This window comes from Trachemys scripta, chromosome 6, assembly GCF_013100865.1.
Source record: "Trachemys scripta elegans isolate TJP31775 chromosome 6, CAS_Tse_1.0, whole genome shotgun sequence".
Classification (NCBI taxonomy): domain Eukaryota; kingdom Metazoa; phylum Chordata; order Testudines; family Emydidae; genus Trachemys; species Trachemys scripta.
Window position 1 is genome coordinate 11,047,382 of NC_048303.1, and position 27,956 is coordinate 11,075,337.

Consider the following 27,956-nt stretch of genomic DNA (forward strand, 5'->3'; position numbering starts at 1 on the left):
GTTGGGTATTAAAATTGCCATGTAACCAACAGAAAAAAATGGAGATAAATGTGATAACAGCTCGCATAAGTTATATATGTTACATATATGTGGGGGACTAATGTAAGAAAAGCCACTTTCATACTAATTCATATGAGTCAGTACTTGAACTTACTGAAATCCTACTGATATAGACCTAAACTTTCCCAAATAGCTAGTATTTAGGATGCCTCTGGTTTTGGGTTTCCAACTCGAGTCACCTTAAAGGGGCCTGATTTTCTGAATGGCATCTCAAGCTGGGCTCTCAAAAATTGCATCACCCAAAATTTCTAGCCATTAATGAAAATGTAGGCCATAGAGCCTGATTTCTGTAGTCCGGCCTACCCGGAATGCCAAATGAAGTCAGTGAGAGCTGGCGGTGCTCAGCATCTCAGAAAAATCTGGCCCGTGTTACTTATGCAGCACTTACACAGGTGTTACAAACACTGGTTCCACTCAGGTTTTGCATGGGGGCCCACGGCTTGGCTCAAAAGAAACAATCCATGAGCTGCTGAATGAGCCATACATGTTCCTAATGCTTGAAAATATCAGGACCTTGCTCCTGCTCCCTACTGAGTTCAATGACAGCAGGATCAGCACCACTGGGTGAAATCCTGGCTGTACTGGAATCAATAGCCGAACTCCCATTACTTCAGTAGGACCAGGATTTTACCTGGTAAGTTCAAGGACGGGTGATGCCCCTGAAGTTTCGTTTTCCATTAGGTATAGTATTACTAGTATAATGAGCAAGAATCTCCTGAGCTTAGAATGGGGAATACTGCTAGAACCACACCTCATTTAATAGCAAAGTGCCCTTTGTGTATTTGTTTTACTGTTGTACATGTGCTTCTCCCTGCACACACATTTGTGTTACTGTAACAATGATACATTTCAATCAGAAGGATAGATTTAATTGAGAAGGATGACTAAGATTTGGTCTTGGCACATAGTTTGCTGTGATGATGAACAACAGTACTTGAAATGAGGAAGGGGAATAGTATTTTTCTCTTCCCCCTCCTAACAGATTCCTTTGTATTGTAATAGTTGATGAATTAACTAAATGATTTGATCATTTGACATTGTACAGTTATGCACGATGGAGGGGAAGAGATCAGAATTCGGAAATGATGGGAAAGTCACCATTGTCCTAAATGTTTCATCGTTCTGAATTAATTTTGCGTTTGTAAGAATAGGGTAATCAAAATGAATATATTCATTAGCTCCTTGTTACATGTATTTCCACAGTTGTCCCACTGTAATTCAGCTTTGGCTACTGTTCATTTAATAAAAATCTCTTCTGAAGGACACTCTCTTATAGCATTCATTAGTAATCAGATATTGAAAACAGCAAGGATTGATCTTTGACCAGATGTTCATACTAGTTAATTTTCCAGACTAAGCCGATATATTTTTAAAAGCCTGAATATTGTTACTTTAATGACTCAATCTTGCTCCCTAAATTATTTCAGTCTAAGGCACAAATTCAATTTAAAAAAAAAAAAAAAAAAAAAAAATCTCCCTCTGGCTTTCATTGACGTCAAACAGCTCACCCCTTCAAAAAAATTTTTTTTCCTGGGCTTGTGGCTTTCTGAATCATGGAAGCTTCCCAGAGTTTCTACTGAAACTGTTCCAAAAGAAGGAAGCCTCTACCCAGATACCACTGCTAACCCTAGATATGCACGTTCAGGGTCTCTTGGTTTTCCTCTTATGTTCATATTGTGGGTCTAATTCATAAATTGTGCCCACACAATGTCAGGCCTAACTTGCATTCACAGTTACAGCGACTGCTGGTTCAAGCAAACCTAGAGCCCTGCAATGCCATTCTACCGGGCCTTTGGCTCAGGGTCAAAATCCGCTGATGAGTGATCCTCTAATCCACAGGTTCTCAAACTGGGGGTTGGGACCCTCGGGGATCAAGCGGTTATTACATGGGCAGTCACGAGCTGTCAGCCTCCACCTCAAACCCTGCTTTGCCTCCAGCATTTATAAGTTAAAATTAAAACACTTTTTTTTATATATTTATGGGGGGGGGGGTCACATTCAGAGCGGTCACCAGTAAAAAAGTTTGAGAGCCACTGCTCTAATCTGCCATAAATGTCTGTGCCATTATTACATATTACATGTATTACAATAGAATCTATAGGCCACAACTGAGATAAGATCCCCATTGTGCTAGGCACTGTATATATCAGCGATTCTCAAACTGTGGGTCAGGACCCAAAAGTGGGTCACGACCCTATTTTAATGGGGTCGCCAGGGCTGGTTTAGACTTACTGGGGCCCAGGGCTGAAGCCGAAGCCCTAGCCCCATGGTCTGGGGCCAAAGCTGAAGCCTAGGGCTGAAGCCCTTGGTGGCAGAGCTCAGGGGACTTTGTCCTCCCACCCGGTGCAGTGGGGCTCAGGCTTCGGTCCCCCCCTCCCGGGGTTGTGTAGTAATTTTTGTTGTCAGAAGGGGGTTGCGGTACAATGAAGTTTGAGAACCCCTGGTATATGTGCATAGTAAGAGGTAATCCCTGCCTTGACGATTTTATGATCCGGATAGACATCACAGAGAAAAGGTGGGAGAAAGGAAGTTATTAGCCCCATCTGACAGATAAGGGTCAGAGAGATTGAGTGACTTGCCCAAGATTACAGTTAGGACCCCGCGGGACCCATGCTGAGATTTCAACCACATCCAAAGTTTGGTTCGTTTCTACACATTATGAAATTCCAGCAAATTGCAACTACCCATGAAGTCGCCCTGATAAAATATCTCTAGAGTCCAATTTAGGAACAAAACTGAAAACATTAAACAAGCTAATGAAGCAGGGCTGGCTGTACCATGAGGTGAACTGAGGCAGCCGCCTCAGGTGCCAGACTGTGGGGGGGTGCCACTAGGACCCAGAGTGTAGAAAATTGTGTCTACTGCTGGTGCATATGTATTCTCTCTGCTCTAGATGCACAGAGATGGTGCAGTGCTGTGCTAGAGGAAGGAGGGCACAAGAGACATAACAGGCAGGCAGGAGAAAAGATGAGAGGGAATAACAGAAAGCTGCAGGGAGCTGCAGGGAGAGAGAGAGAGAGGAGGAGGAGGAGCCTCTTATGTACCTCTCTAGCACCCCCAGGAGCCAGGACTGATTAACACCTGCTGCTTCCCTGAACCCACTTGAGGAGAACAGGCAGTCAACTGAAGTAGTAGGAGCCAGTTAGGCCCTTTAGACGCTGATATCTTCCCTCACTCAGAACCTGCTACCAGCCTGCTTATTTGTCCCCTTCAATTGAGAGCCACTCTAGCTGGCACAGAACAGCGGTCACGAGTGAAAGAAGAAAACGCCCCTCTGGGGCAGCATTCAGAAAAAGAAAGAAAGCAAAGGAAGCTTTTCTGTCTAAGCAGGAAGGAGCTCTCCTGAGATACATAGACACAAATATTCGTGGTGAGCCTTCCGGCCCCAGTGAGGATGTGACTGGTGAGGAGATACCTGATCTTCCAGTTAGTCAGAGTGCAGGTGACCTGGCAGCTACTGCAGCATCCATATCTCCATCTCAAATGGATGTAACCATGCACACTCCTGAAGAAAAGTGTAGATCAGAGAAGAGTGTGGTGGAGGCGCAAGAAACAGCTGCTGCTGAGTTTAGTTCCTTAAAAGTCTAGATGATGCAGGACTGTGGACCCACTTGAGCAGTAGCCTGAGGGACTTCCTTGTACTGCATGGGCCACAGCAAGTGAAAAACTTCATGTTCCCCAGAGACAATGAAAATAGAAGTTTCCATCCAACACGTTACTGGCGTGAAATCCCCAATGGTGACAAAGAGGAGAGGTCATGGCTTATGTACTCAAAAACCCAAAATGCTGCATACTGTTTTTGTTGCAAACTCTTCCAGTCTAACGATCCAGCCACATTGGGTTCTACAGAAACAAAGGACTGGAAAAATCTGGCTAGAAATCTGGCATGCCATGAAAAGGCAGCAAATCACCAGAGAGCATTCCATAGGTGGAAAGAGCTTGAGATGAGACTAAGGTTAAAGGCCACCATAGATGATCAGCATCGAGAGAAGATTGCATCAGAGTCTGTTTACTGGCAAAATGTTCTGAAAAGGCTCATTGCCATTGTGAGAATGCTTGCTACCCAAAACCTAGCTCTGCGTGGCACTTCAGATCAGCTGTATGTGCCAAACAATGGAAACTTTCTTAAAATTGGGGAGCTGATGGCTGAGTCTGATGCTGTACTCCAGGAGCATCTAAGAAGAGTCACCACCCAAGAAGTGTACATACACCACTACCTTCAAAAAACAATTCAAAATGAGATCCTACAGTTACTGGCAACAAAAGTCAAACAGAAGATTGTGGCAGATCTGAAGATAGCAAGTGTATGTCTATACTTACGTGCTGGTTCAGCGGCAGGCAATCGAACTTCTGGGTTCGATTTATCGCGTCTTGTCTGGACGCGATAAATCGAACCCGGAAGTGCTCGCCGTCGACTCCGGTAATCCTGCTCGGCGAGAGGAGTACACGGAGTCGACAGGGGAGCCTGCCTGCCGCGTCTGGACCGCGGTAAGTTCGAACTAAGGTACGTCGACTTCAGCTACATTATTCACATAGCTGAAGATGCGTACCTTAGTTCGAATTGGGGGGTTAGTGTAGACCAGGCCCAAGATATTACTCTGTTATTCTGGACTGCACACCTGACATGAGCCATATGGAACAAATGACTGTAATGGTGCATTTTGTAACAACAACAACAGAATCTAGTGAAAATGTCCACGCAATGGTGACTGTCAGAGAGCATTTTCTAGAATTTATTGACATTGATGATACTACAGAAGTTGGTGTGACAAATGTGCTTCTTAAAAATCTGGAAGATACAGGAATTGCGATAGCTGACATGAGAGGTCAGGGCTACGATAATGGTGCCAACATGAGAGGAAAGAACAGAGGAGTGCAGACACAGATCCGAGAGTTAAACCCTCGAGCTTTTTTTGTCCCATGCAGTTCTCGTTCATTAAAATTGGTGGTCAGTGATGCAGCATCAGCTTCTAGTGAGGCTGCTGAATTTTTTTAATATAATTCAAAGCATCTATGTATTTTTCTTTGCATCAACTCATCAATAGCAAATTTTGAAGCAACATCTGGGAACATCCTCTCTGACACTGAAACCACTGAGTGCCACATGATGGGAAAGTCGAGTGGAGGCGATAAAGCCTATCAAACACCAAATTGGGAAGATAGATGATGCCATAGTTGCCATTATGGAGGATAATGCTATGACAGGAACTGTTTGTGGGAAAACAGTGGCAGAGGGAAATGGAATCACCAGAAACATATATAACTTCAAATTTTTGTGTGGCTTAGTGTTATGGCATGACATACTGTTTGAAATAAATGTTGTAAGCAAGAGACTCCAAGGTGTTGACCTTGATATATCTGGCACAATGGAACAACTGGACAAATCAAAGTCATACCTACAATCTTACTGGTCAGATGAGGGATTTCAAAACGTTCTCAAGAAGAGTGCACAGAAGTTGGCAGAGGAACTTCACACTGAAGCTGTTTTCCCACCAATTCAAGAATACAAGAGTCACCGAAGAAGACGACATTTTGATTACGAGGCACAGGATAATCCCATAAGAGACCCCAAACAACAATTCAAAGTTGAATTCTTTAACCAGGTGCTAGATTGTGCAATACAGTCAGTTGAAGAACGTTTCATGCAGATAAAGGAATACAGCAGTATATTTGGGATGTTGTATGATATTCCAAAACTCCTCACTATACTGAAGAAGACCTACACCAGCAATGCAGGGCACTAGAGAAAGTGTTGACACATAATGACATGCGCAATATTGATGTGAGTGATTTAGGTGATGAACTGAAAGCCGTTTCAAGATACATTTCAGCAGGATCAACTCCAAAGGCTGTTCTGGAATATATGTGCACAAATAAGATGACCACCCTCTTTCCAAATGCTTTTGTTGCTCTGCGCATACTTCTAACACTTCCTGTAACAGTTGCCAGTGGAGAACGCAGCTTCTCCAAGCTGAAGTTAATAAAAACACATCTACGCTCCACAATCACACAGGAGAGGCTGGTCGGCCTTGCAACCATCTCAACAGAGCATGAGCTGGCCCAGACTGTGGACCTTCAGGAAGCAGTTCAAATCTTTGCAACCAAAAAGGCACGGAAAGTACCACTTTGATTATTCAAACAGATAAAAATGCCAGTGTTTACTATGCAGACAAGAAAAGTTACATTTGCTGTTCGGGCGTTTGAAAGTGAAGTGTTACTTAAAATTTTTGAACAAGGTATTTTAAGTTGTTAGTTCTCCTTTATTGGGGTAGGCAGCAGAGCAGTACTATGAGGGGTAGAACAGGAAGAAGGCAGAATTGAGACCTTTCAAAGTTTTGGCCCAAGCGAGGGGGCATGGTGGTGTCATTTGAGCTCCCCGCATCAGGTGCCAAAATGTTGTGGGCTGGCCCTGTAATGAAGTCTTCTCAGGCTGAAGTCTTAGATTTCCTGTTCCAGTATGGGGCCTGATCCTGTCAAGTCCTGGGCGGCAGTGCCCTCGATGCTGAGATCAGTGGGGCTGTAGGGTCAAACACAGTGCCTCTGGCCCAAAGATATTTAGGCTCCTAACTTCTACTGAAGTCAGTGGAAGTCACCTTTGAGGATCTGGGCCTCTTCACTAAAGCAGTTCTGGTCAGACCTGAAACCTCTGGAGTGTGCTGCCAAGGAGACCTAATCTCATCACTGAGCTTTCTTGAGTTTTGCTTTATCCCATAGAACCCAGCAGTTTACTTCTTCCCAACAGTACACAGCCAGCACAGCATTGCTATCATAGGTCACTGTAATACAGGTCAAATGCTTTCTGCATTTATCAGTGTGTGGTCACAACCTCGCAATGGCTTTACCCTTTTGCTGTTTAAGCAGCAGGGGAGGCTGCAACATGCCCTTTGTTTAAATAATTGAGACGACTGTTTTTGATTGGGGGGTTGGTGTTTTTCCTTTAAGCATGACAAAGGGAGAATTCGGCATGATCGTAAGAACGATAATAACCACAACCCATTATTAATCCAGGATGCAGGGAAGCTGGGACAGCATTTGGCCTACGGGAGGCAGCACTGCATAAGCAGGCTTGCAGAAAAGTCTTTGACAAGGACAAGCATCCCCAGGAGAGCTGCGGTTTGAGCAGAGGGAAGCAATGTGTGTCATTTAGCCATGAGTTTTCACAGAACGTTCTCCTGCCTTTAAGCTTCTGCACGATCATCATTAGTAGTAGTACTAGTATTTAAACGTTGCTTTCAATCAACCCTAGACATTCTAGTCGAGCTGCATGCAGTAACTCCTCTGGAGTTAAAAGGTCTGTGGGTGTTTTTCACTGCAGAGTGGGTGGGAAGGTATATGGGGGGGACACTGTAATTCAGTCACTTTAAATTGAAACTTCATAATAAAAAACACACACAAAAGTCAGCCTGAGAGCAGTTTCCAATCAATTAAGCCTTATTTTAGCATCAGGGAAGCAAGTTAAAAAAAAAAAAAGTTCTCTTGGCACTTTCTGATGCTTTGTCAAGCTGTTGCTAGAAAGGGCTTGCTGGTAACAAATGAAACTTGCTAGGGCATTTTGTGGACTGCATTTTTTTTCTTGCTGTTAAATGACAATCAACGAAACCAGCAGAAAAACAAACACACACAGATAACCTGCAGGAAATCGAAGCCTGAAAGGCAGTAAGAGGAGCTGCACAATGCAAAGGGCAGCAGAGGGACGGAATCCTTCGTCACCTCACCCCCGGTTACAGAACACTAGCAGAACCGCCCTGGGTTTGCTGCCCTCCCTCTCACAAAAGGAGTGGTTTGAGGGTGGATTGTCTGACCACACTTTCACCTGACCCTAAACCCCAAACCACCCTCTGTGTTTCTGCAGATTGAGTCCCTACACCAGTACAGATCCCGCCTGCATAAGCTGTCCTTGGGCTGCCTCTCCTGCTCCTCCCCCCATCTCTGCATAGTGGAACTACATCGATTGCCATTTTGGCCCTAAGTGTGATGAAATGATGTGTTGAATTGCTCTATATTATTCGGTCAGTAGATGTCTCTGTATGCGGTATAGAGCAGCAGTTCTCAACCAGGGGCTGCGGATCCCTGCAACTGAAGCACACGGCCCTGAGCCCTGGTGCCCCTGGAACAGAGCTGCGGGGCTGAAGCCCCAAACCCCCACTCAGCCCACAGCTGAAGCCCCAGCACCCCTACCCCGCCACGCCTGGTGGCTGAAGTCCAGAGCCCTGAATGTCACCCCAAGTCCCACAGGCCCCCCACACACATCTGGTGGCTGAAGCCAGGAGCCCTGAGGCCCCCTGCTGGGCCCTGGAGTTTTTATAGTATGTTCTGGAGTGCCTCAGAAACCCTGGCATAGAATTCCAGACAGGCCATGGCCCTTGGTAAACAAAGAAGACAAAGCAGGGGCTGAAGTAGCGTGGAAGTCTGGTTGTTTGGATCTATGCGTTTAGTTCTTTTCTTTAATAAAATGTCTCCAGTTTAAAAATCATGATACTAAGTAAGGGAGGGGAGGATCTGGGTCCGAGCCCACACAGGTAGATATTTCCCAGTAGTTTAATAACAAATGTCAGAGTTCAGTTACTACAGTTTATAGCACCTAATTATTTTCAGAATGATGCATGGGAGTTTCCGTTCTATTACTCTCTGTGAAGGGGCACTCTCCCCCTTTTCAACTGTTTCCTAGTTGGAGGGCAGAATAAAGAGATTATTTGCAGGGATATTTGGGATAGGAGTATTAGTGTGCTAAGACCTGGTGTATTTGTTATTATTGGGGCAGTCATGATTGTGTAGGCTGGTCACCGTGCCAGAGTTGGTGGAGAATGTGGGCATAAGCGGTCCACCCCTGACACAAGGGCCAAGGCAAGGACAGCAGGGCTATTGCCTGAGACGGTGGAGAAACTGAGGAACGGGACAATGGATCCCGTATACACCAGGGTATATTATGGAGAGCCCCCAGGTATTTTCCCTGGGTGGGTCCCAGGGTCAGCGTCCCCGAGGAAAGGGGCTGACGTCCTGCAGGGAATCCGGGAGATCCAGGAGGAACGATGGGAGATGCAACGGGCCCTCCATTGACAGATGGCCCAGCTAGCGAGGGAGCAGCAGGCCCTAGTCCAACTCCTCCGGCAGGAGTGTTGGAGGAGCCACCGGCAGAACATGAAGTGGAGCGCCAAGGCCAGGAGGCCTGTGAAGGGGCGCAGGACTTGCTACGCCTGCAAATGGGCGGGGCATGTGGCACGGGACTGTCCCTATTGGGCTAGGGGCAGGGCGCCGCAACCCCAGCAGGGACGAGGGGAGGTCCCGAGAACGGCTCGCCGGGTGAAGCAACCCGGGCGGTGGCTGACTTGTTGGGCCTGTGGGCGGTCAGGCCATGTGTGGAGGATATGCCCAGGCCCAACACAAGAGGTCCACGTCGGTCCTGGTAAGGGGAGAGGACCCCAAAGGGACAATAAGAAGTCCCGGTCAGCCCAGAGGCGAGAAGCCTGCTGGGGCTGCCGGGAACAGGGCCATCTAAAGAGGCACTGCCCCCTCAGAGGGACTGAGGGGCGACAAGAAGAGGTGTCTGTAGGCCCGGAGGGACCAAATGTGGCCGAGACGGTGACTGGGATGGAGGGGACACCACTAGAGGCTGGGACCCCGACCGTCGCCACGCCAGTCAGGAGAGAGAGACCCAGACGGAGTGGGTCCAGCAAGAGGCTGGAGACCAGGTGGGCCATGTCCAAGGAACAAAATGGACCCAGGTGGTTGTGGGACAGATGATCAAGGGGACCTAGACCCTGAGGGAAGAGGGCCTGGGGGACCCGGATCTACGGGCACGACTCGAGGCGGCAGAGCGGGCCCGCCGGCAGGCAGAGGCGCGTACCCGGGAGATGGCCCGCAGCTGCGAGGCTGCGGAGCGAAAATGTGCAAGCCTGGACTTCGGGGACCCCAGGCCATAAGTCTCCCCTTCCCCCCCCAGAGTTTAAACTGCTGTAACTTTCTCGCTGAGAAGCTACAAGAGAGAGGTGCAGCAGGAAAAGAAACTATCAGGAAGCCCCAAGTTGGTGCAAGTTAGACTACTTCCCACTATTTTAACTTGCATGTTTTTTCTAGGCCTTAACCTGCTGCTCTGCACCACATGGAGTCATTTACACCCATGGAAAATGGATAAAAAATGCTATTCAATCAGAATTCTCCACTCCCCACCAATAGCATGTTACACTCACTTTGCACAGGTTACTTGGTTACACAAGCTGCAAGATACAGCAGAATCAGGACCATTCAGCATGTAAATGACACCAACTTAGGCTCCCAGATACCCATCTACATGTAATTTACACCACCTTATGTGTAGCCTCTGGATGTGGCTCAGAGACTGTAAAGGAAACTAGTTGTTCACCTGCTCCGTTTCCGACCTGGGCCGGTTCACCCCTCCTTAGGCAACCTGGTGACCCCAAGCTTCCCAGGGATCACCAAATTGATGCCGAACTTAGTGCGGACACCCGATCGGCATAGCCCACTGCAGCCCAGAACTCCAGAGCTCAAGCGATCCGCCGGCCTCAGCCTCGTGATGGCAGCCGGCCTAGTCCCTGGGCAAAGGAAGAGCACATCTCTTCTCTCATTAGCATCCCTTCCAGCTGACGAAGCATTGAAACAATCACTGTCCAGCCTGCCTCACCCTAGTTTCATTATAACCATAGTTCTGTGACACATGAACAGGCAGTGAATTTGTTTAAATGGTCACTGACTTTATCAGAACAAAGACTTGGAGGGCCAAATTCTGCTCTGAGTGACACACAGGCAAACCTCCCAGTTCCAAGAAACACTTTTATTCACTGGAGCTGCAGCCTGGAATCTGCACTTCATCATTCCCTAATTATTATGCACGGCTTGCCTTTAGCCATGGCCTTTGCAATTCACATTTCTACAGTCATGGAATCCTCCCCTCGCCGCAGAATCGAGCTGCAGAATCTAAGCTTTCATTAAAAAAAAATAAAAAAAAAATCAATACTATGTTTCTAGCCCTCACAGTGAAGACTAACTTGAAAACGTGCAGCGAGTATGAACCGATTCAGTGATATCTGCCTGAGGCCAGGCCTATACTGTGTTGCTGTAGTGCGGACGCTGCCTACACTGACGAAAGGGGGTTTCTTCCATCGACCTAACTGCATCTACGTCAGGGGTTAGGTCGGCCTAGCTATGGTGCGCCGGGGTACGGATTTTTCACACCTATGAGTGCCATTGCTATGTCAACCTAACTTTTCAGCGTAGGCCAGGCCTGAGTCTGCGGCAAACATCAGCCATAGGAAGTCTGAACTGGGATGTTAACGCTAAAACCAAAAGAGGCAATTCAAATGTCAACACTATTTCAGAGCTGATTATTTTAGGAGAAATGTCCAACACACGTGCTTATTCCAAATCCCCAAATTGTCTCCCACATTTCCCAGGGGTCCAAGAGCACCAATCACCCTTAACCTGCATTCAGAGCCAACTCGAGGGGACAAAAGCCCTAACTATCACCTACCAATCGCTAACAGAACAGATAGTCCAGTGCTTTGGGTGCTAGCCAGAGGCCTGGTCTCAATTCCCTGCTTTACCAGACTTTCTACATGACCTTGGGCCAGTCATTTAGTCTCTCTGTGTGTGCCTCAGTTTCCCATCTGTAAAATGGGAATAATTGCACTGCCCTACCTCACAAGTGTGCTGTGAAAATAACTACATTAAAGATTGTGAGGTGCTCAAATACTACATAGTGCCTCAGATAAAACCTTCAACTTTGGCGTATTAAAAACTGAAAATGGGGGATAGCATAAAATGAATTTAATATCCAAACAAATAGCACTGGGGCTGATTGTGTTTTTCAGTTTCATATTTAATTCACTGAAAGCATCTATATTTTAATTTCGGTGAAACTGCCACAAAAATTCCAGGCTGCTGTACCAAAGGGCCATAGAAGCCTGGGACATTCCCACAGATTCTGGGTTAAGCTTTCCACAAAGTACCTGGGGGTCTTCCTTTCAGGCTTCATCATGGACGGTGGTCACTGGTGGATTAAAGAATTGTCAGACGGATCGACTGATCCTGCCCTCTACTGTTAATGCTCCCTCATTCCCTGTAAATCCTCTCCATTACCAGTCCTCCCGCTCTTACGATTTAAACAACAAACAAAACTAGGAAACCCATATTCATCCATATTTTTTACTCAGCTGCTCATGCAAGAGTGGATTTGGGACCTTGTATTTTTTACTTATTTGAGAGACATGAAGTGATAGAGGTATAGACAATAATGAAAGGTCAATCGGGTGCTTTCACTTACCCTCTCTCACAGTACTAGAATTTAGGATGTAATTGAAATGAAAAGGTAATACAATTAAAACCGGTAAAAGGAAATACCTGTTTATACAACGCAGAGCCTTTGGAACTCACCGCAACAATGTCAAGACTTTGCCAAACTGATTTGACTGTGTCTTTGAATGAAGAATAAAAACTTTTACAATTACATAGATTAGATATAAACCTTCATGACTCAGGGCATAAATCAACCGCAGACTGCTTTTGGACAGATTATTCTGTAACTATTCATTACGGGGTTTTCTTGCACCTTTCTCTGAAGCATCTAATACTGGCCAACGTCAGAGACAGGATATGGGAATAAATCAAGCACTGGTTTGATCTGGCATGGCAATGTCTAGGATTACTCTAGATAAGGCTTAATCCTAATTCTATCTAATCTAGGCTCTACACCATGCCCATCATTGTGATATCTGAGCACCTAATTCACCCTTGAAGATAGCCATCATATGGAGCTCTGGGGACAAGGGGGCTTGGGAGAGGGATATGAAAAGGGAGGGAATTAGGACAATATCAGGGCTCCGAAGGGGGGGATGCAGAGATTCAAACTCACTCTGAAAGAACCCCTCCTTTTTAAAATCAGACCTAAACCACATTGGTGATGTCATGCTCCTGGAGTTTAAAATTTAAACACCATTTTTGCTCTGTGGGTTGCTAACATCTGCACACCCAGGCTACGCTTCCTAGTACTCAGCTCTGCTTGTTGTGAATACTTCAGGAAGAGAAATTAAAACGCCAGCTGCTAACAAATGGAAACTTCACTCTCTGTACAGTTTGGAGGTTTTAATAGAAACCGATGCTCTAATAATAAACACTTAATGAGTGAGCAGATGCCAAATTTCAGTGGAGTTATGCCAGGGACGAATCTGCCCCAAAGAGTAACGCACACATCTCATATAAAATTGAATAATTGGGCCAGATTCTGTGTCTCCACTGACTTAGGGCCCAAATCAATTCCAGTTTAAATCAATGGGAGCCTGTCTATTGATTTTCATGGGGGATGGATAGAGGGAGCGCAATCTGGATCATTACGTTCTGTCAATTCAGGAACCTAATTGGGTTTCTGCATCCTGACAAGCTTAGTACATAAAACGGCCTTACCCTGCTTCCAGTGAAGTCAATGGTGAAACTCCCATTGACATCAGTGGTGTAGAAGTGGGCACATAGAACCTGGCACATAGAACCTCAGGCCAGCAAAGAACTGAGCGCCTTTATCCTCCAGTGAAGTCTACAAGAGCTGAAGGCTCTGAGCAGTGCCCAGAATGCACTCAGCATCTTCCAGAATCTATATCCAGGAAGAGCATTTCAGGCCACCTGGGTTTTTTTGTTTTGTTTTGTTTTTTTAATTTTGTTTTTTTACAGCACTGATAAAAGCATTGAGTGATTGTTTTAATTAGTTCTGTAATATTTCCCCCAGGACTTTGCCTGCAGCTGCCTCAGCCCATCTGGATGGGGGAGGGGAAGCTATTACAAAAGCCAGCTCCCCCAGAGTGGAAAGGACTTTCCCCTGCAGCTGCCTCTGTGTAGGTGTGGGAATTATTAGAAACTGCTGGATTTGCAGCAAACATTCCTTGAAATATACGTAAGAGTTGATCCTTCTCCTAGTGAACTCAATGACCACACTTCCATTGACTTCGGTGGCAACAAAATTGGCCCTGGCAGCTTTTTCTGGGAATGCTGCTTTGCAATAAATACACTTGGTGTCTTCTCTGGGGGGGAAAAAAAAATATTATTTACAAAAAAAGTTTGTAAAATTGGTAGGTTTTTTTCTGGACAACTTCTTGAGAGAAATGTTTATGGCTTTCAGACAAAACGTTTGGGGGGGAGCAAAAAGATGGTGGATTTCTTGCAAGTGGTGTGGTGGGGCATAAAGGTTTTATTGGTCCATGTTTGGGGTGTCCTGAATAAGTGACTTGTGGCTTCATCACTCATGAGGAAGGCAACCGTTCCCAACAACTGCTGGTGAACCAGTTAGACAACATCACCCATTATATGTATTTGTAGACAAGTACATGTACAAAACTTGAGCTGCTTTTCCAGCAGCCAGTCTGTTCAACTGAAGATGATAAAAAGAATAGGTCGTCTAGCAGTGTACAGGTGGCATCATTGCCTCCTGAGCACCCCCTTTATGGCTGAATGTGGTGCTGCCGTGGCCTGCCTCAGTTTCCCCATCTCAATGAGGTCATGTAAGAGGCCCAGTCAAGGAGAAGCCAAACATTCTGCTTTACAGTATATCTCCCTTCAATAAAGCTTTCTGAAAGGAACACTCCTATATAAGTTTAAAGGCTCTTACCTCAGAGCCCAGATAAAACTTAAAAGTCCCCAAACAAAAGTCTCTGGGGTCCTGCAGAAGTTCCTTCTGCTGTAAGGCCTCAGGCTTCTCCACTGCCTGGAGAGCTCTGCAGTCTCTCTCCTGCTTGGTCAGTGCATAACACTGGAAGACCAGGGTGCCAGCTCACTCCAAGGCCTCGAGGCCTCACTGAACACTGACAAATACATAGCTGGAAGCAAGTCTGACTCACCTGAGTGTTGGCATTGTTAAAATAGAGATTACGTTTATAACAATGCGTTTAGACTTTATGAAATGCTTGTAAACTGCTGCATGCATTAACCTCTCTTAAATACTACCTTATAACATAGGATACAGATATAAGTGTTTGCTCTGTAACTATAAAAAAGTGTTTACTATGAGACTGGAAGCCCACACAGTCAGGAGAAAAGCATTACCAAATGTGAACACTAGTTCACCGCAAGAGGTGTCATCTCTGGCTCAACAAAAGAAGGCCGATAGATACCAGACAAGCCATTGTGGAACATGAGTGGACATGTTTCCTCCCTCCTGTCCCCCCATGAAGGGCGGATATGCACAAACACTCATCCCATCACAGTTTGAACGCTAAGGGAAGGGAATAAAAATCCCTGTCAAAGAGGAATTCTCACTGTGCTGCTTGGAATTCAGAGGGCAACATTTCTAAGCATAAGCTGCCTGCTTTGGGTTAGCCCTAAAGGACATATAGAGCTTGAATACTATAGCAGCTTCTATTACCTTTTGGAACCTAAGACTGTTTCTCACATGTAAGTGTGTGTATGTTTACCTGCTTTGACCTTGTAAATAACTCATTTCTTTTGTTACTATTATAGGATTGGCTATGTTGATGTCACTAGGCCTAGTGAACCAAAGTTCTTCAATGGTTAACTCTACTCGACCTCGAAAGCTAAATGCATGGAATGTGTAAACAGCCAATTATCAGTTACAACCCCCCCTCATACCAGGTACCAAGCGATAATGATGAGGCTTGTATGTTTCTAGCTGGAGAAGAGGTAATAAATCAAGGGGAACAGGACCAAATAACTGTTTAGAGAGAAGTTACTAACAAACTAGACTTATAGCCCCAGAATGATTTAATTGCTTGAATGTATAAACATGCCTTCGGTAGAGAGGGGAGGGGGAGGAAAGGACGGAGTGGGGGGGGTGGTAGAGAGGGGGGGAAAAGGAGGGCTTAGTTGTAAAATGTATAAAGAAAGGAAAACTGCTTTTGCTGGTGTGCTTGATCTGAGACTTGCCTGTCTCCTTGCACCACTTTGAGATCTCAAACTTTGTTTGCTTCTCCACCCTGGTGTGTTTATTGGCGCGAAGCACACTGGACAACGAACCATGCTGTTGCTGTCCTCGGGCCCTGTGCCGGCAACAGCTACAAGCATTGTCTTTGGTTTGAGGTCTCAAGTACAATCGACCTGGGGTAAGTGACTGGTCCTTTGGGACTGGTAACAACCTGAATATTGTGATTTTTGGTGAAAGGGACCATCGATCAGAAAGGCAGGCTTGCCTGGGTGGCAAGATAGAGTCACAGACAGTCCCCATGGGCATTCTGGTCTCTGTTAAGGCTGTTCTAGTGCTTGAGGAGTTCACATTTGTTATTTGGTTGGTGACGTCTAATTATAGAACATACAACCAGTTTGAGGTTTGTGCCCTGTTCCTTGACAGTCTGCCTTGAGGTTAGCACTCATGCCCATGAGCTACTCTAGAGAGCCTGACACTGGGTCTCTCCCAGGCCACCCTGTCTGGAAAGTTCTGCAGTCTTTCCTCTACTTTATCAGGGTCTCTCAGAGGCCTCCCTACCTAGAAAACTTTTGCCTAGTTCAGGCTCTCTGAGAGGCTCCCCTCCTCAGGAGCTTCATTTAACTGATCTGTCCTAAGCCTTTGATTAGACCCAGGTGTCGCATCCCGGTCACGAGTGGCTGGACCTAGTAGTCAGATCCAGAGTCTGCAGTCACAATACAGGAGTCAGCTGGGTCAGGATATGAAGAGATCAGGAGCAGGAGACAAACTGGAGGTCAGAACCTCGAATCAGATACTAGGAAATCAAGCCAGAGGAATAGGAGCAGGAAGCACACAGTCCAGAACAGCGTGGAGCCCAGTTGTTCAAACAGCTCCCTGTCCCTGCTGATGACTTAAGTAGAGCCAGCAGGCCAATCAGCTGCTCCGGGACTCCACCAATAAGACTGCGGGGGCGGAGCCTCAAACTGGGGCTGGGCTTCATGGGTCCCAGGAAAGCAAGTATCAGCAGGCTACCAGATAGAGGGTTGGAGTGCGACTCATCCCATAAACACTGTGGCTCCAGGTTTGGAGCTGGGTTGGTTCATGCCCTTCACGGAACCCTGTCACTGGTAGGCTGGGCATCTTACTCCCTTAAAGGGCCAGCCTTGGGACAGGTGATTCAATCAAAAGGACTGAGAGCAAGAAAGATGTTGGGTTCTAAATGCAGCAGAGCCACTGATTCACTATGTGACCTTGGCCAAGGCACTTGACTTCTCTGTGTATGTCTACAGAGCCCACAGCAGTGAGCCTCTCATCCTGGGTCAACACACTTGGGGTTATGGGGCTTGGGCTTCCGTGCTAAAAATAGCTGTGTAGACACTGGAGCTCTGCCTTGGAAGTCTAGGGAGGGGAGTGGGCTTCAGAGACCAAGTTGCAACTTAAAGGTGCTGTTTACACAGCTATTTGCAGCACGTGTCTGTCGACTCAGGCTTGGTGCTGCTGGATCTGTAGATGCGTCAACCCTGCTGGGAATGTGCGGAAAAAATCCAAGGGCACTAAGAACCTGGTATTGTGGCTTAGTTAAGCTTTGCTGGGTAATACAATTACAAACCCTAGGACCCAAAATAACAGTGATGCAGGAAGGCTCTGGGCATCTTCACCAAGGAGCCTTGTTTGTGCCAGCCATTAATCCAGGAGAGTGCTGTTAATGGCATCAGATTGCTTTCCTTCTATTAATGCCATTTAAGGTCACCTTGAAGGATACAAACTTGCCTATACTTTCCAGTCTGAGATTCAAGCAATGCACTCAAGCCTGGGCCAAGGGGGGGGAGAGGGAGGAACTGAGGGCTTCCGGGGATAAAAAATAGACAAAATAATGAGATGTTAAAAATATTAAAAATAGAGTCTAACATTGATATGACCATAATAATAGAGAAAGAAATTGTTGGAAAACAAGCAAGTGAGGAGCTTTGTTAAGGAAACGAAATGCCATCTAGTGGAAGCAGAAGAGTAGTTCAGCTCTGCAAAGGGAAACCTACATCAAAGATAACCTTTAAAGCAAACGTCTCCGCTTGGAGCCCCACCGCAAAGCGCTTATCTGCACTGCGGAGCTCTATGGCCTATGCTGCGTTTCTTCAACATGAAGACTCATCACTGGTGCCAATGGGAAGCTCCACAGGAGAGCCAGTGCAGATCAGAAAGCTCCTCTATAAGGGCAACATTTGCCTAACTTGGTGCGGCCATTGCATCAGGTCTTATCTGTACCAGGGGAAAGCCAGACTGACCAGCCCCAACCCAGTAAACCAGCTCTGCAGGGAAAGAGTATGCTGACTGAATCACTAGCAATCGCATGAAGGTCGCTATTCATAATAATTCTGGGGCTAATAATGTTACTTTCTGGTGCTCAAACTCCACCAGTAGCTAGGGACTTTATTTATCACTACTTCACTTACGCACATAGGGGCAGAAGTCAACTGGAGTTTTTCAGTCCAGTCTCTGGATCAGAACCATGTGGGATATGACTGAGTTGAACTATGAGCTCCATTTTGTGTTATAATCTCCATTTTGGATTAGGAGATCCGTTTTGTTTTGCGTGCTTACCTTATGTCTAACCTAAGATTATTATAATGTAGTCCAGACAGCCAACCTGCCCAGGAAAGGCGCTTAAAAGCTAAATGAATGACTATGACTGAGAAGCCATCAGAGAGCAATCTAGAGCTTCCTACTTTGATTGTCTCTCAGCTGATGGCCCAACCCCATGGAACAATGGATTTTCTACACAGAGACACCAGCATGGTTGGTAGATCTGCAGCTTCTCACCCAGGCCCCAGAGCCAAAGAGGGAGACTATATTTAAAGTGAGGATGTTTCTCTGAGCAGAGGGGAGCATCCATCACCATATTCAAGAAGAGAGGGCTGGAGAGAGAGAGAGAGAAGGCGGGAGGGACTCCACCTAGTCTGAACCACTGAGGAGACCTCAGACTCATAGAAGGGGTGAGATTAGATTAAGAGCAGGGGGTGCATCTCAGGATTTGTTATTTTGCAAAGATTTGTAACTCTCTAGTGCTTTTTTAAGCATAAAGCTCCTGTGATTAAGAAGTTATTTTGCTAAGTCTCTGTTCTTGCTTTCCTGCCACGTTGTCTCCAAAGTAATTAAATTAGAAGTCGATGGAATTCTGGAGGAATGCATGTAAGCAACTGAGGGGCTCAGGAAGTCTGAGACTCTGGGTCCAGGGTCTGGGGAGGTTGGACTATGGAATCCCAGATCCCAAGGAAGGACCCAACAATATGTCTGAGCCTGGGAGTGTCCCTAGAGACCCAGAGCTAGAAACAGTGACTAGACTCAGCATACACCTAGTTGACTTGGAAGAATATGGGGCCCAACACTTGGATCCACTTGCAACAAACTGGTGACCATCCGGAGTGGGACTGAGCCAGGTTGTAACAATTCAGTCATCTCAGTGAAGTAATTTTGCTATGAACTACAGTGAGAGGAGGATCAGGATCATGTATGGAGTCTTCATTCTTGTGTACTGACAGCCACTGACAGCTGGTTGGAAGTCAGTTGCATGCTTGAGAGAAGAATTTGACTAAATGAAGAGAGAATAGACAGCTTCAATCCATGTGAGAAGCAGTCTCTATTAGTCTGTAGCTAGGCTTTCAGATCAAAATAGGTGAGGATTACAGTATCTTAAAATACTGTTTTGCCTGAATCCACCACTTGTGACACTCCCAAAACTTATTTCACTCTGCGGTCTTTAATTCTACTGCATGCTTTCAGGCAACGAGACAAAAACTAACTCTTGGATCCTTACTCACTACAAGTTGGACCTCCACCATAGATCTAGCAATACTTAAGATCACTTGATGACTCCATGATGCTTTGAAGATGGACACGGCCTCTGCTATATTGTAAGGCTATAAAATATTCATATGATGTAAGGGTTCTCATAAATACCTCTCACTTTTAAGTGTGTGTGAGGCTTTGTGAACAGTCTTAGTGCAGAGATGAGCTTGACCCATTTGGGTAGAAAACCAAACTATGTTCCTGAACTCTGTCTCTATTCTGAGCACAACGAGAACTCCAGATCTGAATAGTCCTGAAATATGAAGATGTTCCTCTCTGAAACCAAACTCGAGGGCTTGGTCCTTTCATCGTGATATTTTATACCATTCATATTCTACTAACTAGATTGAATGGTTTCACAGGGAGTCAATTAGAGATCCACAAGTGGAATAAGGAGAAGCTTTATAGCTCCAAGATTCTTTTCTTATACACTATAATTAAAGCAAATTCTTAGTACACTGTACATGAACATTAAGAAATCGAACCATGCTTTATTAATTATGAGTAATATTGTAGCTCAGGTATCAGTATCCTTCCCCCCAAAAATGATGCCTTTAAAAAAAAAAGGTAGCAAGTTATGGAAAAGCAGGGCCTGATACTACTCAGCTGTGAATGCCACCCATTAGCGGGATTACAGATATCTGCTTGTTTTCCTACAGGGTTCAGAGTAGCAGCCGTGTTAGTCCGTATCTGCAAAAAGAACCCACAAGTACTCCTGTTCTTTTTGTTTTCTACAGTCTCCCAGGAAAACTTGCATTATGTATTCTTCATAGTGAGTGACAAGTGCAAAAGTGTTAAGCAGCATCATACCTACTGGGGCTGGTCTGGAATATACTGATTCCAATATAATTAGGGATCTGATGGTTTTTATGTCTCATATCTTGTTCCTCTATTTTTGTGTTTCACCAATCCTAAAGAAAGCCAGGGTAACTGGAGCATGTAATTTCAGAAAGGTGCAATGCTACCAGCAACCTTCCATGCCTGTGACTGAAAGATTCATTATTCTAACTGGCCCAACATTTTTGAGTAGCTTATATTGGATCCAAGTTCAGAGCATCACTCAGAAACAGGAAATAAGATCTGGGATAGGTCTCCTCAAGGGACATCTGTGAGGAATATTCCGCTGGGATTAACTTGATAGCATCTTCACAGCAGTTAAAGATCATCTATCTATCAGCTGAAAAAAAAATAAACGACCCTAAGAAGTCAAGTTCAATCAAGCCAGTTTCTGGGTCATATGTCATATCACTAAATTTAACTTCTCATTTGTTTATTCCTCATTAAACAGTCATCTTTCATTATCACACCTATTTATTTCCTACTTCTATTAGCATTCTACACATTTCCATTATTACCATAAACTATCACTGGATAGTAAAGCACTTTGAGATCTTCAGGTGACAAGCCCAGCATAGTTATTATGCCTAACAAATCCCTTTACTAAATTCTTTAGGGGGAGATTTTCAAAGGCACAAAAGAGAGTTCATGCCTAACTCCCATTCACTTTTGTGCCTTTGAAAATCTCCCTCTTGGTACTATGCATTTATCTGCATGCATCTGACATCTCATTTGTACTGCACCTTCCTCTGAACGCTCTCATTTTTATACACAAAACATCTCACTTTAGAATACAGGCATTCCATTGTGAAAATGAAATCCTAAATTGTTTGGAGTTGATTTGCGTTTTTAAAATCCAAGAGGTTTAAGCAGATCAGCAAGGATCTAAATTTTGTGTAAAGGTTTGAATAAATGGATCAGAACATGCCCCAGAGAACATCACATGTTTCCAGCTGCAAGAGCTCCAGACAGAACAGTAGATCAGCAGCAATCAGACTTTTGCCAAACAGACTGGCAGACTATGATTTCTCATTTACCTTCAGTGAGTGTGGCAGCTTTTCTATCATCCCAGCTCCCTTCTCTTTCTGCTTCTCCTCCACTGTCAATCTCATGTTTCTTAAGCTCTTCAAATCACCAGGTCTCCTCACCCCTCACTACCTTCTCCTATATGTGTCAAGCCAGATCCAGCCTCTGCCTCTGCGTCACGGATATTTGCAACCAATGCACTGTTCCAGCTTCCCCCTGATGTCAAATTTCAGTCCGCCCACAAAACACTCCCCTTGCCTGGGCAGTTGTATCAGTAGCTGGAGTGCCCTCCCGCACTGAAATCCTGCCTAAGAGGTCAGCAGGGCACAAACAGTGGAATTATGGGGGCCTGCTCCGGTAGAAGTCAATGGGAGTATCATGGCTTTATTAGTTATAGGATCAGGCTTATGCTGTTCATGAGCTGCTAATACTTCACTCCCTTTCGGCCCCCCTTTTCGACTGGCTCTGCAATATCTGGCCTATTTCTTCAGGAGCTTTCCTTCTCCTTCATGTGACAACAGCAGCTGTTTTGCGAGCACAGCAGCCTGTTTCTTGAGTGAAACCTCTGCTTGGCTCATGATGCGCTACTGATATGCGGTAATGTCCAGTGTCCCTTTGAGATTCTTTTAGTAGCATTTCTAATATCAAACCACCTTAAAAAGAGGTTTTAGTCCCTGCTGGAGGGGATTCCTTCCCTTTCAAAGGTGAACAAAAATCAAAATCAGTTCAGCTTTTAAAAAATGTATAAGGCAAGACACAAATAGATTTATTTAAAAATGTATTTAGGCCTTGATCCTGCATGTGAGTATTCCCATTGACTTCTTTGGGACTACTTGGGTGAGTAAAGTTTTACATGCAGATAGATAAGTGGTTGCAGAATCAGGGTCTTAGATTATAAGCTATTTAGGGCAGGGAAAGTCTTTTATTGCAGTGGTTCTCAACCTTTCCAGACTGCTGTACAGGGCCGGCTCCAGCTTTTTTGCCGCCCCAAGCGGCGAAGCGGGGAAAAAAATAAAAAAGATAAGTCCGTGATCGGCGGCACTTCAGCGGCAGCTCCACAGCGCCGCTTTCATTTTTCGGCGGCGGGTCCTTCGCTCCAAGAGGGACTGAGGGATCCGCTGCTGAATTGCTGCCAAAGAACCGCACGTGCCACCCCTTTCCACTGGCCGCCCCAAGCACCAGCTTCCTTCGCTGGTGCCTGGAGCCGGCCTTGCTGCTGTACCCCTTTCAGGAGGCTGATGTGTCTTGCGTACCCTCAAGTTTCACCTCACCTAAAAACTATTTGCTTACAAAATCAGACATAAAAATACAAGTGTCCCAGCATACTATTACTGAAAAATGGCTGACTTTCTCATTTTTACCATAAAGTTATAAAATAAATCAATTGGAATATAAATATTGTACGTACCTTTCAGTGTACCGTATATAGAGCACTATAAAACAAGTCATTGTATGAAATTTTAGTTTGTGCTGACTTCACTAGTGCTTTTTATGTAGCCTGTTGTAAGCCTAGGCAAATATCTAGATGAGCTGATGTACCCTCTGGAAGTCCTTGGCATACCCCCAGGAATACGTGTAGCCCTGGTTGAGTGCCACTGTTTTATCGTATATGTAACCCTTCTGCCAGGAGGAGTTGGCAATAACAAGGGCTGGGGTCAATATCTAGGGGCTCTTCTTAACAATAGACAATAGAACCAGCTCAAGCACCCATCCAGTAATTTGGGAAAATTCACAACCACCCTAGGCACCGCTAAGCGGCAACACTTCCCCAGTTGCAAGCATTGAGTCTGGGTATAGCAAGGAAAACTTAATAAAAAGAGAAAAGAAACCCAGCATTAATTTGGGAAAAATACCTCAACTATGATTGAAAAGCACTTGACCGTGCGCAAACACCCACCCCAGAGTACACTGGGCAGCGTCCTTTGCCTCCGTTTCTCATCTTGTGGTGTGAAAGTCCAACAACAAATGTTCCTTTAACACATCACTCCCCTCTTCTTCCATTGCACCCCCACTCACAGTTGCTGTCCTGGATCAGTGAAGACCTAGAGTTGAGAGGTTCATTCACATGAATTCACCTTCTACCCCCTGCAAGGTGGGGGGGATTGAGCAATGCCTCAGCTATGATGGCACATGCCAAGGTTCCACCACTTGACCCAGCTCTCAGTGATTTCAGTGGTTAGTGGGGAACCTCACGGCTAGTGCAGGCCCTGTAGTCTTTTTTCACTGCAACACTGTCCCACACCACGTGCAAGGCTCAGCCCTGGTTATCAGTCATTTCAGCTGTAGCAATCACTGAACAAAACAAGGACTCTCAATTGAATCTAATCAGCTCTGTCTTTAAACAGTAGAGAGAGAAGGGCCAAATACCATTTGGAACTCTGTAGGCAGAGCCCACACCCCCCAGTAGAAACACCTGTCCCCACCCTCTGTCTCTCTTTCAGTGGGATTTGGCATCCCTACCCCTTGCTTAGTGAGTGAGGTACAGTTTAGGGAAAATCCCTGCATCAGGACAGGCTAAGTACAGTTCTGCTACCCTTTACTCATACAATAAGGATAACAACATTCCATTATCCCCCGCACTAAAGTGATTTGTAACCCAACACCAGCCAAAACTGATCACTTTGGCAAAGGAGCTCCGTCTGCTGAATGCTTAGGCAAAGTAGATTACTCCTGGGGGAATTCTGTGCTTCTGCATGCACACATAATTAATGAGATGCACAGATTTTTAATTTTTTGCGCAGAAAAAAGCTTCTGCCAAAATGTTGCTTCCATTCCGCCTTTTGCCCACCAGAGGGTACTGTGGCAATAGAACAGTGCAGCAGCTCCCGGCCAGCAAGGGAAGAGAAAGAGCCTGAAGAGCTTTCTTCACAGCAGGCCAGGTCAGGAGACAGGGGCTATCGGGAGACAGACAATGTGGGGCTGGTAGGGGGTCAGACAGGGGCTCATAAGGGCAAGTGGGGGAGGACAGACTGAGGCAGGGGCTGAATGGGAGTGGAGGCACAGGGCCACATGGGAAAGGGAGGTGCAGGGCCACATGGTGATAGGGGAGAGGGTGCAGAGCTACATAGGGACAAGGGAATGGCTGGGTGGGGACACAGACACATGAGGACAGGGGGAGGGGTGCAGTGCCACATGGGGATGGGAGGATTGGGTGTCTGAGTGGGGGTGGAGGGACACATGTTGACAGGGCGTGCAGGACACATAGGGGTGTAAGAACACATGGGGACAGGGGCAGATGTGCCTGACTGAATAGGAGAGGCTAGGGATCAGCCAGGGATTGCATGGGGGAAGCTCCCTAACAATCCCTCCCACCCCCCCAAAAAACCTGTCCCACACTTTTCTCACCCACACCCAACAACCCTCCAAGTTCACACCCAGGCTCCTTCCCAGCAATTTACTTCCCTCTCCCTCAGTGCCTCCGTTACCCCTGACTCCCCCAAGCCTTTGCACTGCTTCTGAGGGGTGCAGGAAATACAGTTCTGTATTATAGTTTCAATAAATTATTACTCAGAGTTCTATATTAATGTGCCTAGTAAGGAATCTATTTGTCAAATAACATTTCCTGAATCTTTGTTGTCTGTATTGTTACAGACATACTTGCTGACAGGTGTTTTGAAATAAATGACTAAAAATAATTTAAACTGGTGTGATTATGTGGGGTTATTTTGGCAAATAAAATAGGCAGAATTTTTAATTTTTTGGCACAGAATTCCCACCAGGAGTAGTAGATGTGTTTATGCAAACACAGTGTGTTCCCGAAGTCTTTCCCCCAGCTCATCACTAGATGTCAGGGGAGAGCTCATCCAATCCCTGTTTACATATGTTTGTATAGTAGATAGTACAATGGAGCTGTCTGGAGCCTTTGCACACCTCAGTAACATAATTAAGCAACAATCCTAATAGTAGATCGGTGCCATTTGGAGCAGCCTCCCTGCCTCATCAACTCTTCATCACTTTTCACACCTCAACCTACCCTTAAAGTTTTAAACCCAGATTGAATAAAACACTAGCAAATATACAGTAATGTAAGGAACGTACCTACATTGTTCAGAGGGTGGACTAAAAATGATGTAATGTGTTTTTCCATCTCTGTTTTCAATTATTCTGTCTAAGCTGGAAAATGTATTTATTTTAGGTGCCCATCTCAAACTCTAGGTAATTGATTTTGTTTAAACCCCCACAGCCATCCAATTTAGAACCTTCAGCCTAACGAAGTCAGCTACTCAATAGCACAGCAAGAACAGTGAACCAAATCCACCAGACTCCAACTTCACCATCACTGGGTCTGCAGCGCTGCTGGTATAAACCCACCTTTGTCCCAAATGGTTTTGCAAAAGACATGGGCTTTGCTGTATCTCTGGAAGGTGGAACTATGAACTTCTCCCCTTGTCTATGCACCTTAATATCTCTTCCCAGTAACCAGTGATATGAATGGGTATGTGAGAGGGGTATGCTCCCCACATGAGCGCAGCAAGAGCTGAATTAGGCCAGGTGGGCCCAATCAACTAATTAGGCTGCAAACAGGAGAGATTTAAACTAGGAGGCGGCCACTGATTTTGAACAGGCTCACATGTGAAGGAATAGGCAGGGCTTGTATAAAGCCAGGTAGCTGGGGGTAGGTGTAGGCTACTGCTGAAATAGGTAGTCACTGCTTGGGAAGAGGAAGGAGTGTTAAGGGCAGCTGCTGGGAAAGGCTGCAGTGAAGTAGGCTGTAGTCACTCTCTGAATGGAGGCAGGAGACTATGGCCTCATCACTTTTACAAGTGGGAGGACTGTACCTTCCCACTTTTCACTGGCCATATGGGTGAGCGATGGGGTGGAGAAGAGCAAGTGGGAGAAAGGGGGGTGGTGGTGGCAGCAGCCCCCCTGCACACACTTTTAGGAAGCTTCTGCTGCTCCTGTATGGAGGAAGTTTGGAAACTGGCAAACCCAGAGAGGGAGGAATCCAGATATGTAGGAAGACACTCAGAGAACCAGCAGCTAGAGGTGGGACTGTGGCTGCTTGTTATAGGGTGAACCCCAATGTAGAGGGTAGGCCTGGGTTTCTCCTAACCACTATTGGGGGGTGGCAAGGGTATTGAAGGCACCAGACAGACGAGGACTTTAGTGACCTGACTGGAGGGCCAAGCTACAGCAAGGAAGCTGCAGAACCAGAAGTGAGCAGTAGGGTGACCATACATCCTGTTTTGGCTGGGACAATTCCTTTAAGCCCTGTCCCAGCCATCCTGACTCTTTCCAAAAGGAGGCATTTGTCCCGTTTGCTCTTGCTGATTTGATCAGTTGGCAAGAGCAAACGGGACAAATGCCCATTTTTGTCAAAAATGTGGGGTGCAGTGCAGAGGGGGTGAGCAGAGATGCTACCCCCCCCACACACACGGGGGAGAAGCAGCATTCCAGCATGCACCCCTCCCCACAGGCTTACAATGACTGGGCAACATCAAGGGGGGCCGTTGGGTGAGCAGCTGGGGGTGTCCGGTTTCCTCTTTTGGAAATACGGTCACCCTGGTGAGCAGGGTGGCAGAGCGAGACAAGATGGGAGAAGACCATATCAAAGGGAAAGTACAAGCTGGGAGAGCTAATCCCCAAAATGGCCAGGAGGAGGCGCTGCAAGTAGTGTGCTACCTGTGACAGGGTCCTATTATTTTTTCCATGTGGTACAATGGAGCCAGCAGGAGGTGAACACAAGGGACTGTAAACACCACAAACTCTCCTGGAGTTTTCAGAACATAATTCCCTCTAGCATGTTGACAGCAAACAGGGAGGGGACAAGCCTACTGCTGAAATCCAGGTGACACAGAAGGAATGGCAAGTCTTGAATTTATGGGCATAAGAGCTTCTGTGCACAGAGAGTTGCCTCTTAAAGATGCAATGCTGGTTGTCACCTCACCCTTGGCAGTATAGCTCCAGTCTGAGGAGCCCTGTTGCCATTGGCTGAGTCCCCACCCCAAAGACTCTCAAGTAGCATCCACAGTAGGTATTGTGTAGGAGTTAACGATGTTCCAGGAAACTTATGGCCACATGATATTATGGAGGCCAGGAGCTTAGCAGGATTTCCCAAAGAACTGGATAATGAGCATTGTAGAACTTATGAATGAAATGGTTTTTAATTGTTCACTTTATTAATGTAACTTCATAGGTAAAGTTTTATGAACGAAACAACATTCATTCATAAAAACGGTGACCTCAATAACTGGCTAATTGATAATTAAGCCACTTGTTGAGCTCCTGCGGTTAAGTCCGCTGCTGCTCAGCTCAATTTAGCTGCTTGTTAAGAGCCACAGTTGTTCAGCCCACTGCCTTTGTAAATTTCACTGTCAATCCAATTCCTGCTTAAATC

The 27,956-nt window shown here is 45.9% G+C and overlaps 1 protein-coding gene across 1 annotated transcript in view; it reads right to left on the reverse strand.

The window, feature by feature from the left end:
* Positions 1-21,731, reverse strand: part of ST8SIA5 (ST8 alpha-N-acetyl-neuraminide alpha-2,8-sialyltransferase 5) — a 106,838-nt gene extending 85,107 nt beyond the window's left edge. The window contains exon 1 of the mRNA XM_034774587.1: positions 21,631-21,731. The gene's annotated coding sequence lies outside the window, so the exon portion shown is untranslated. The remainder of the gene's footprint in view (positions 1-21,630) is intronic.
* Between the last annotated feature and the right edge of the window lie 6,225 nt (positions 21,732-27,956).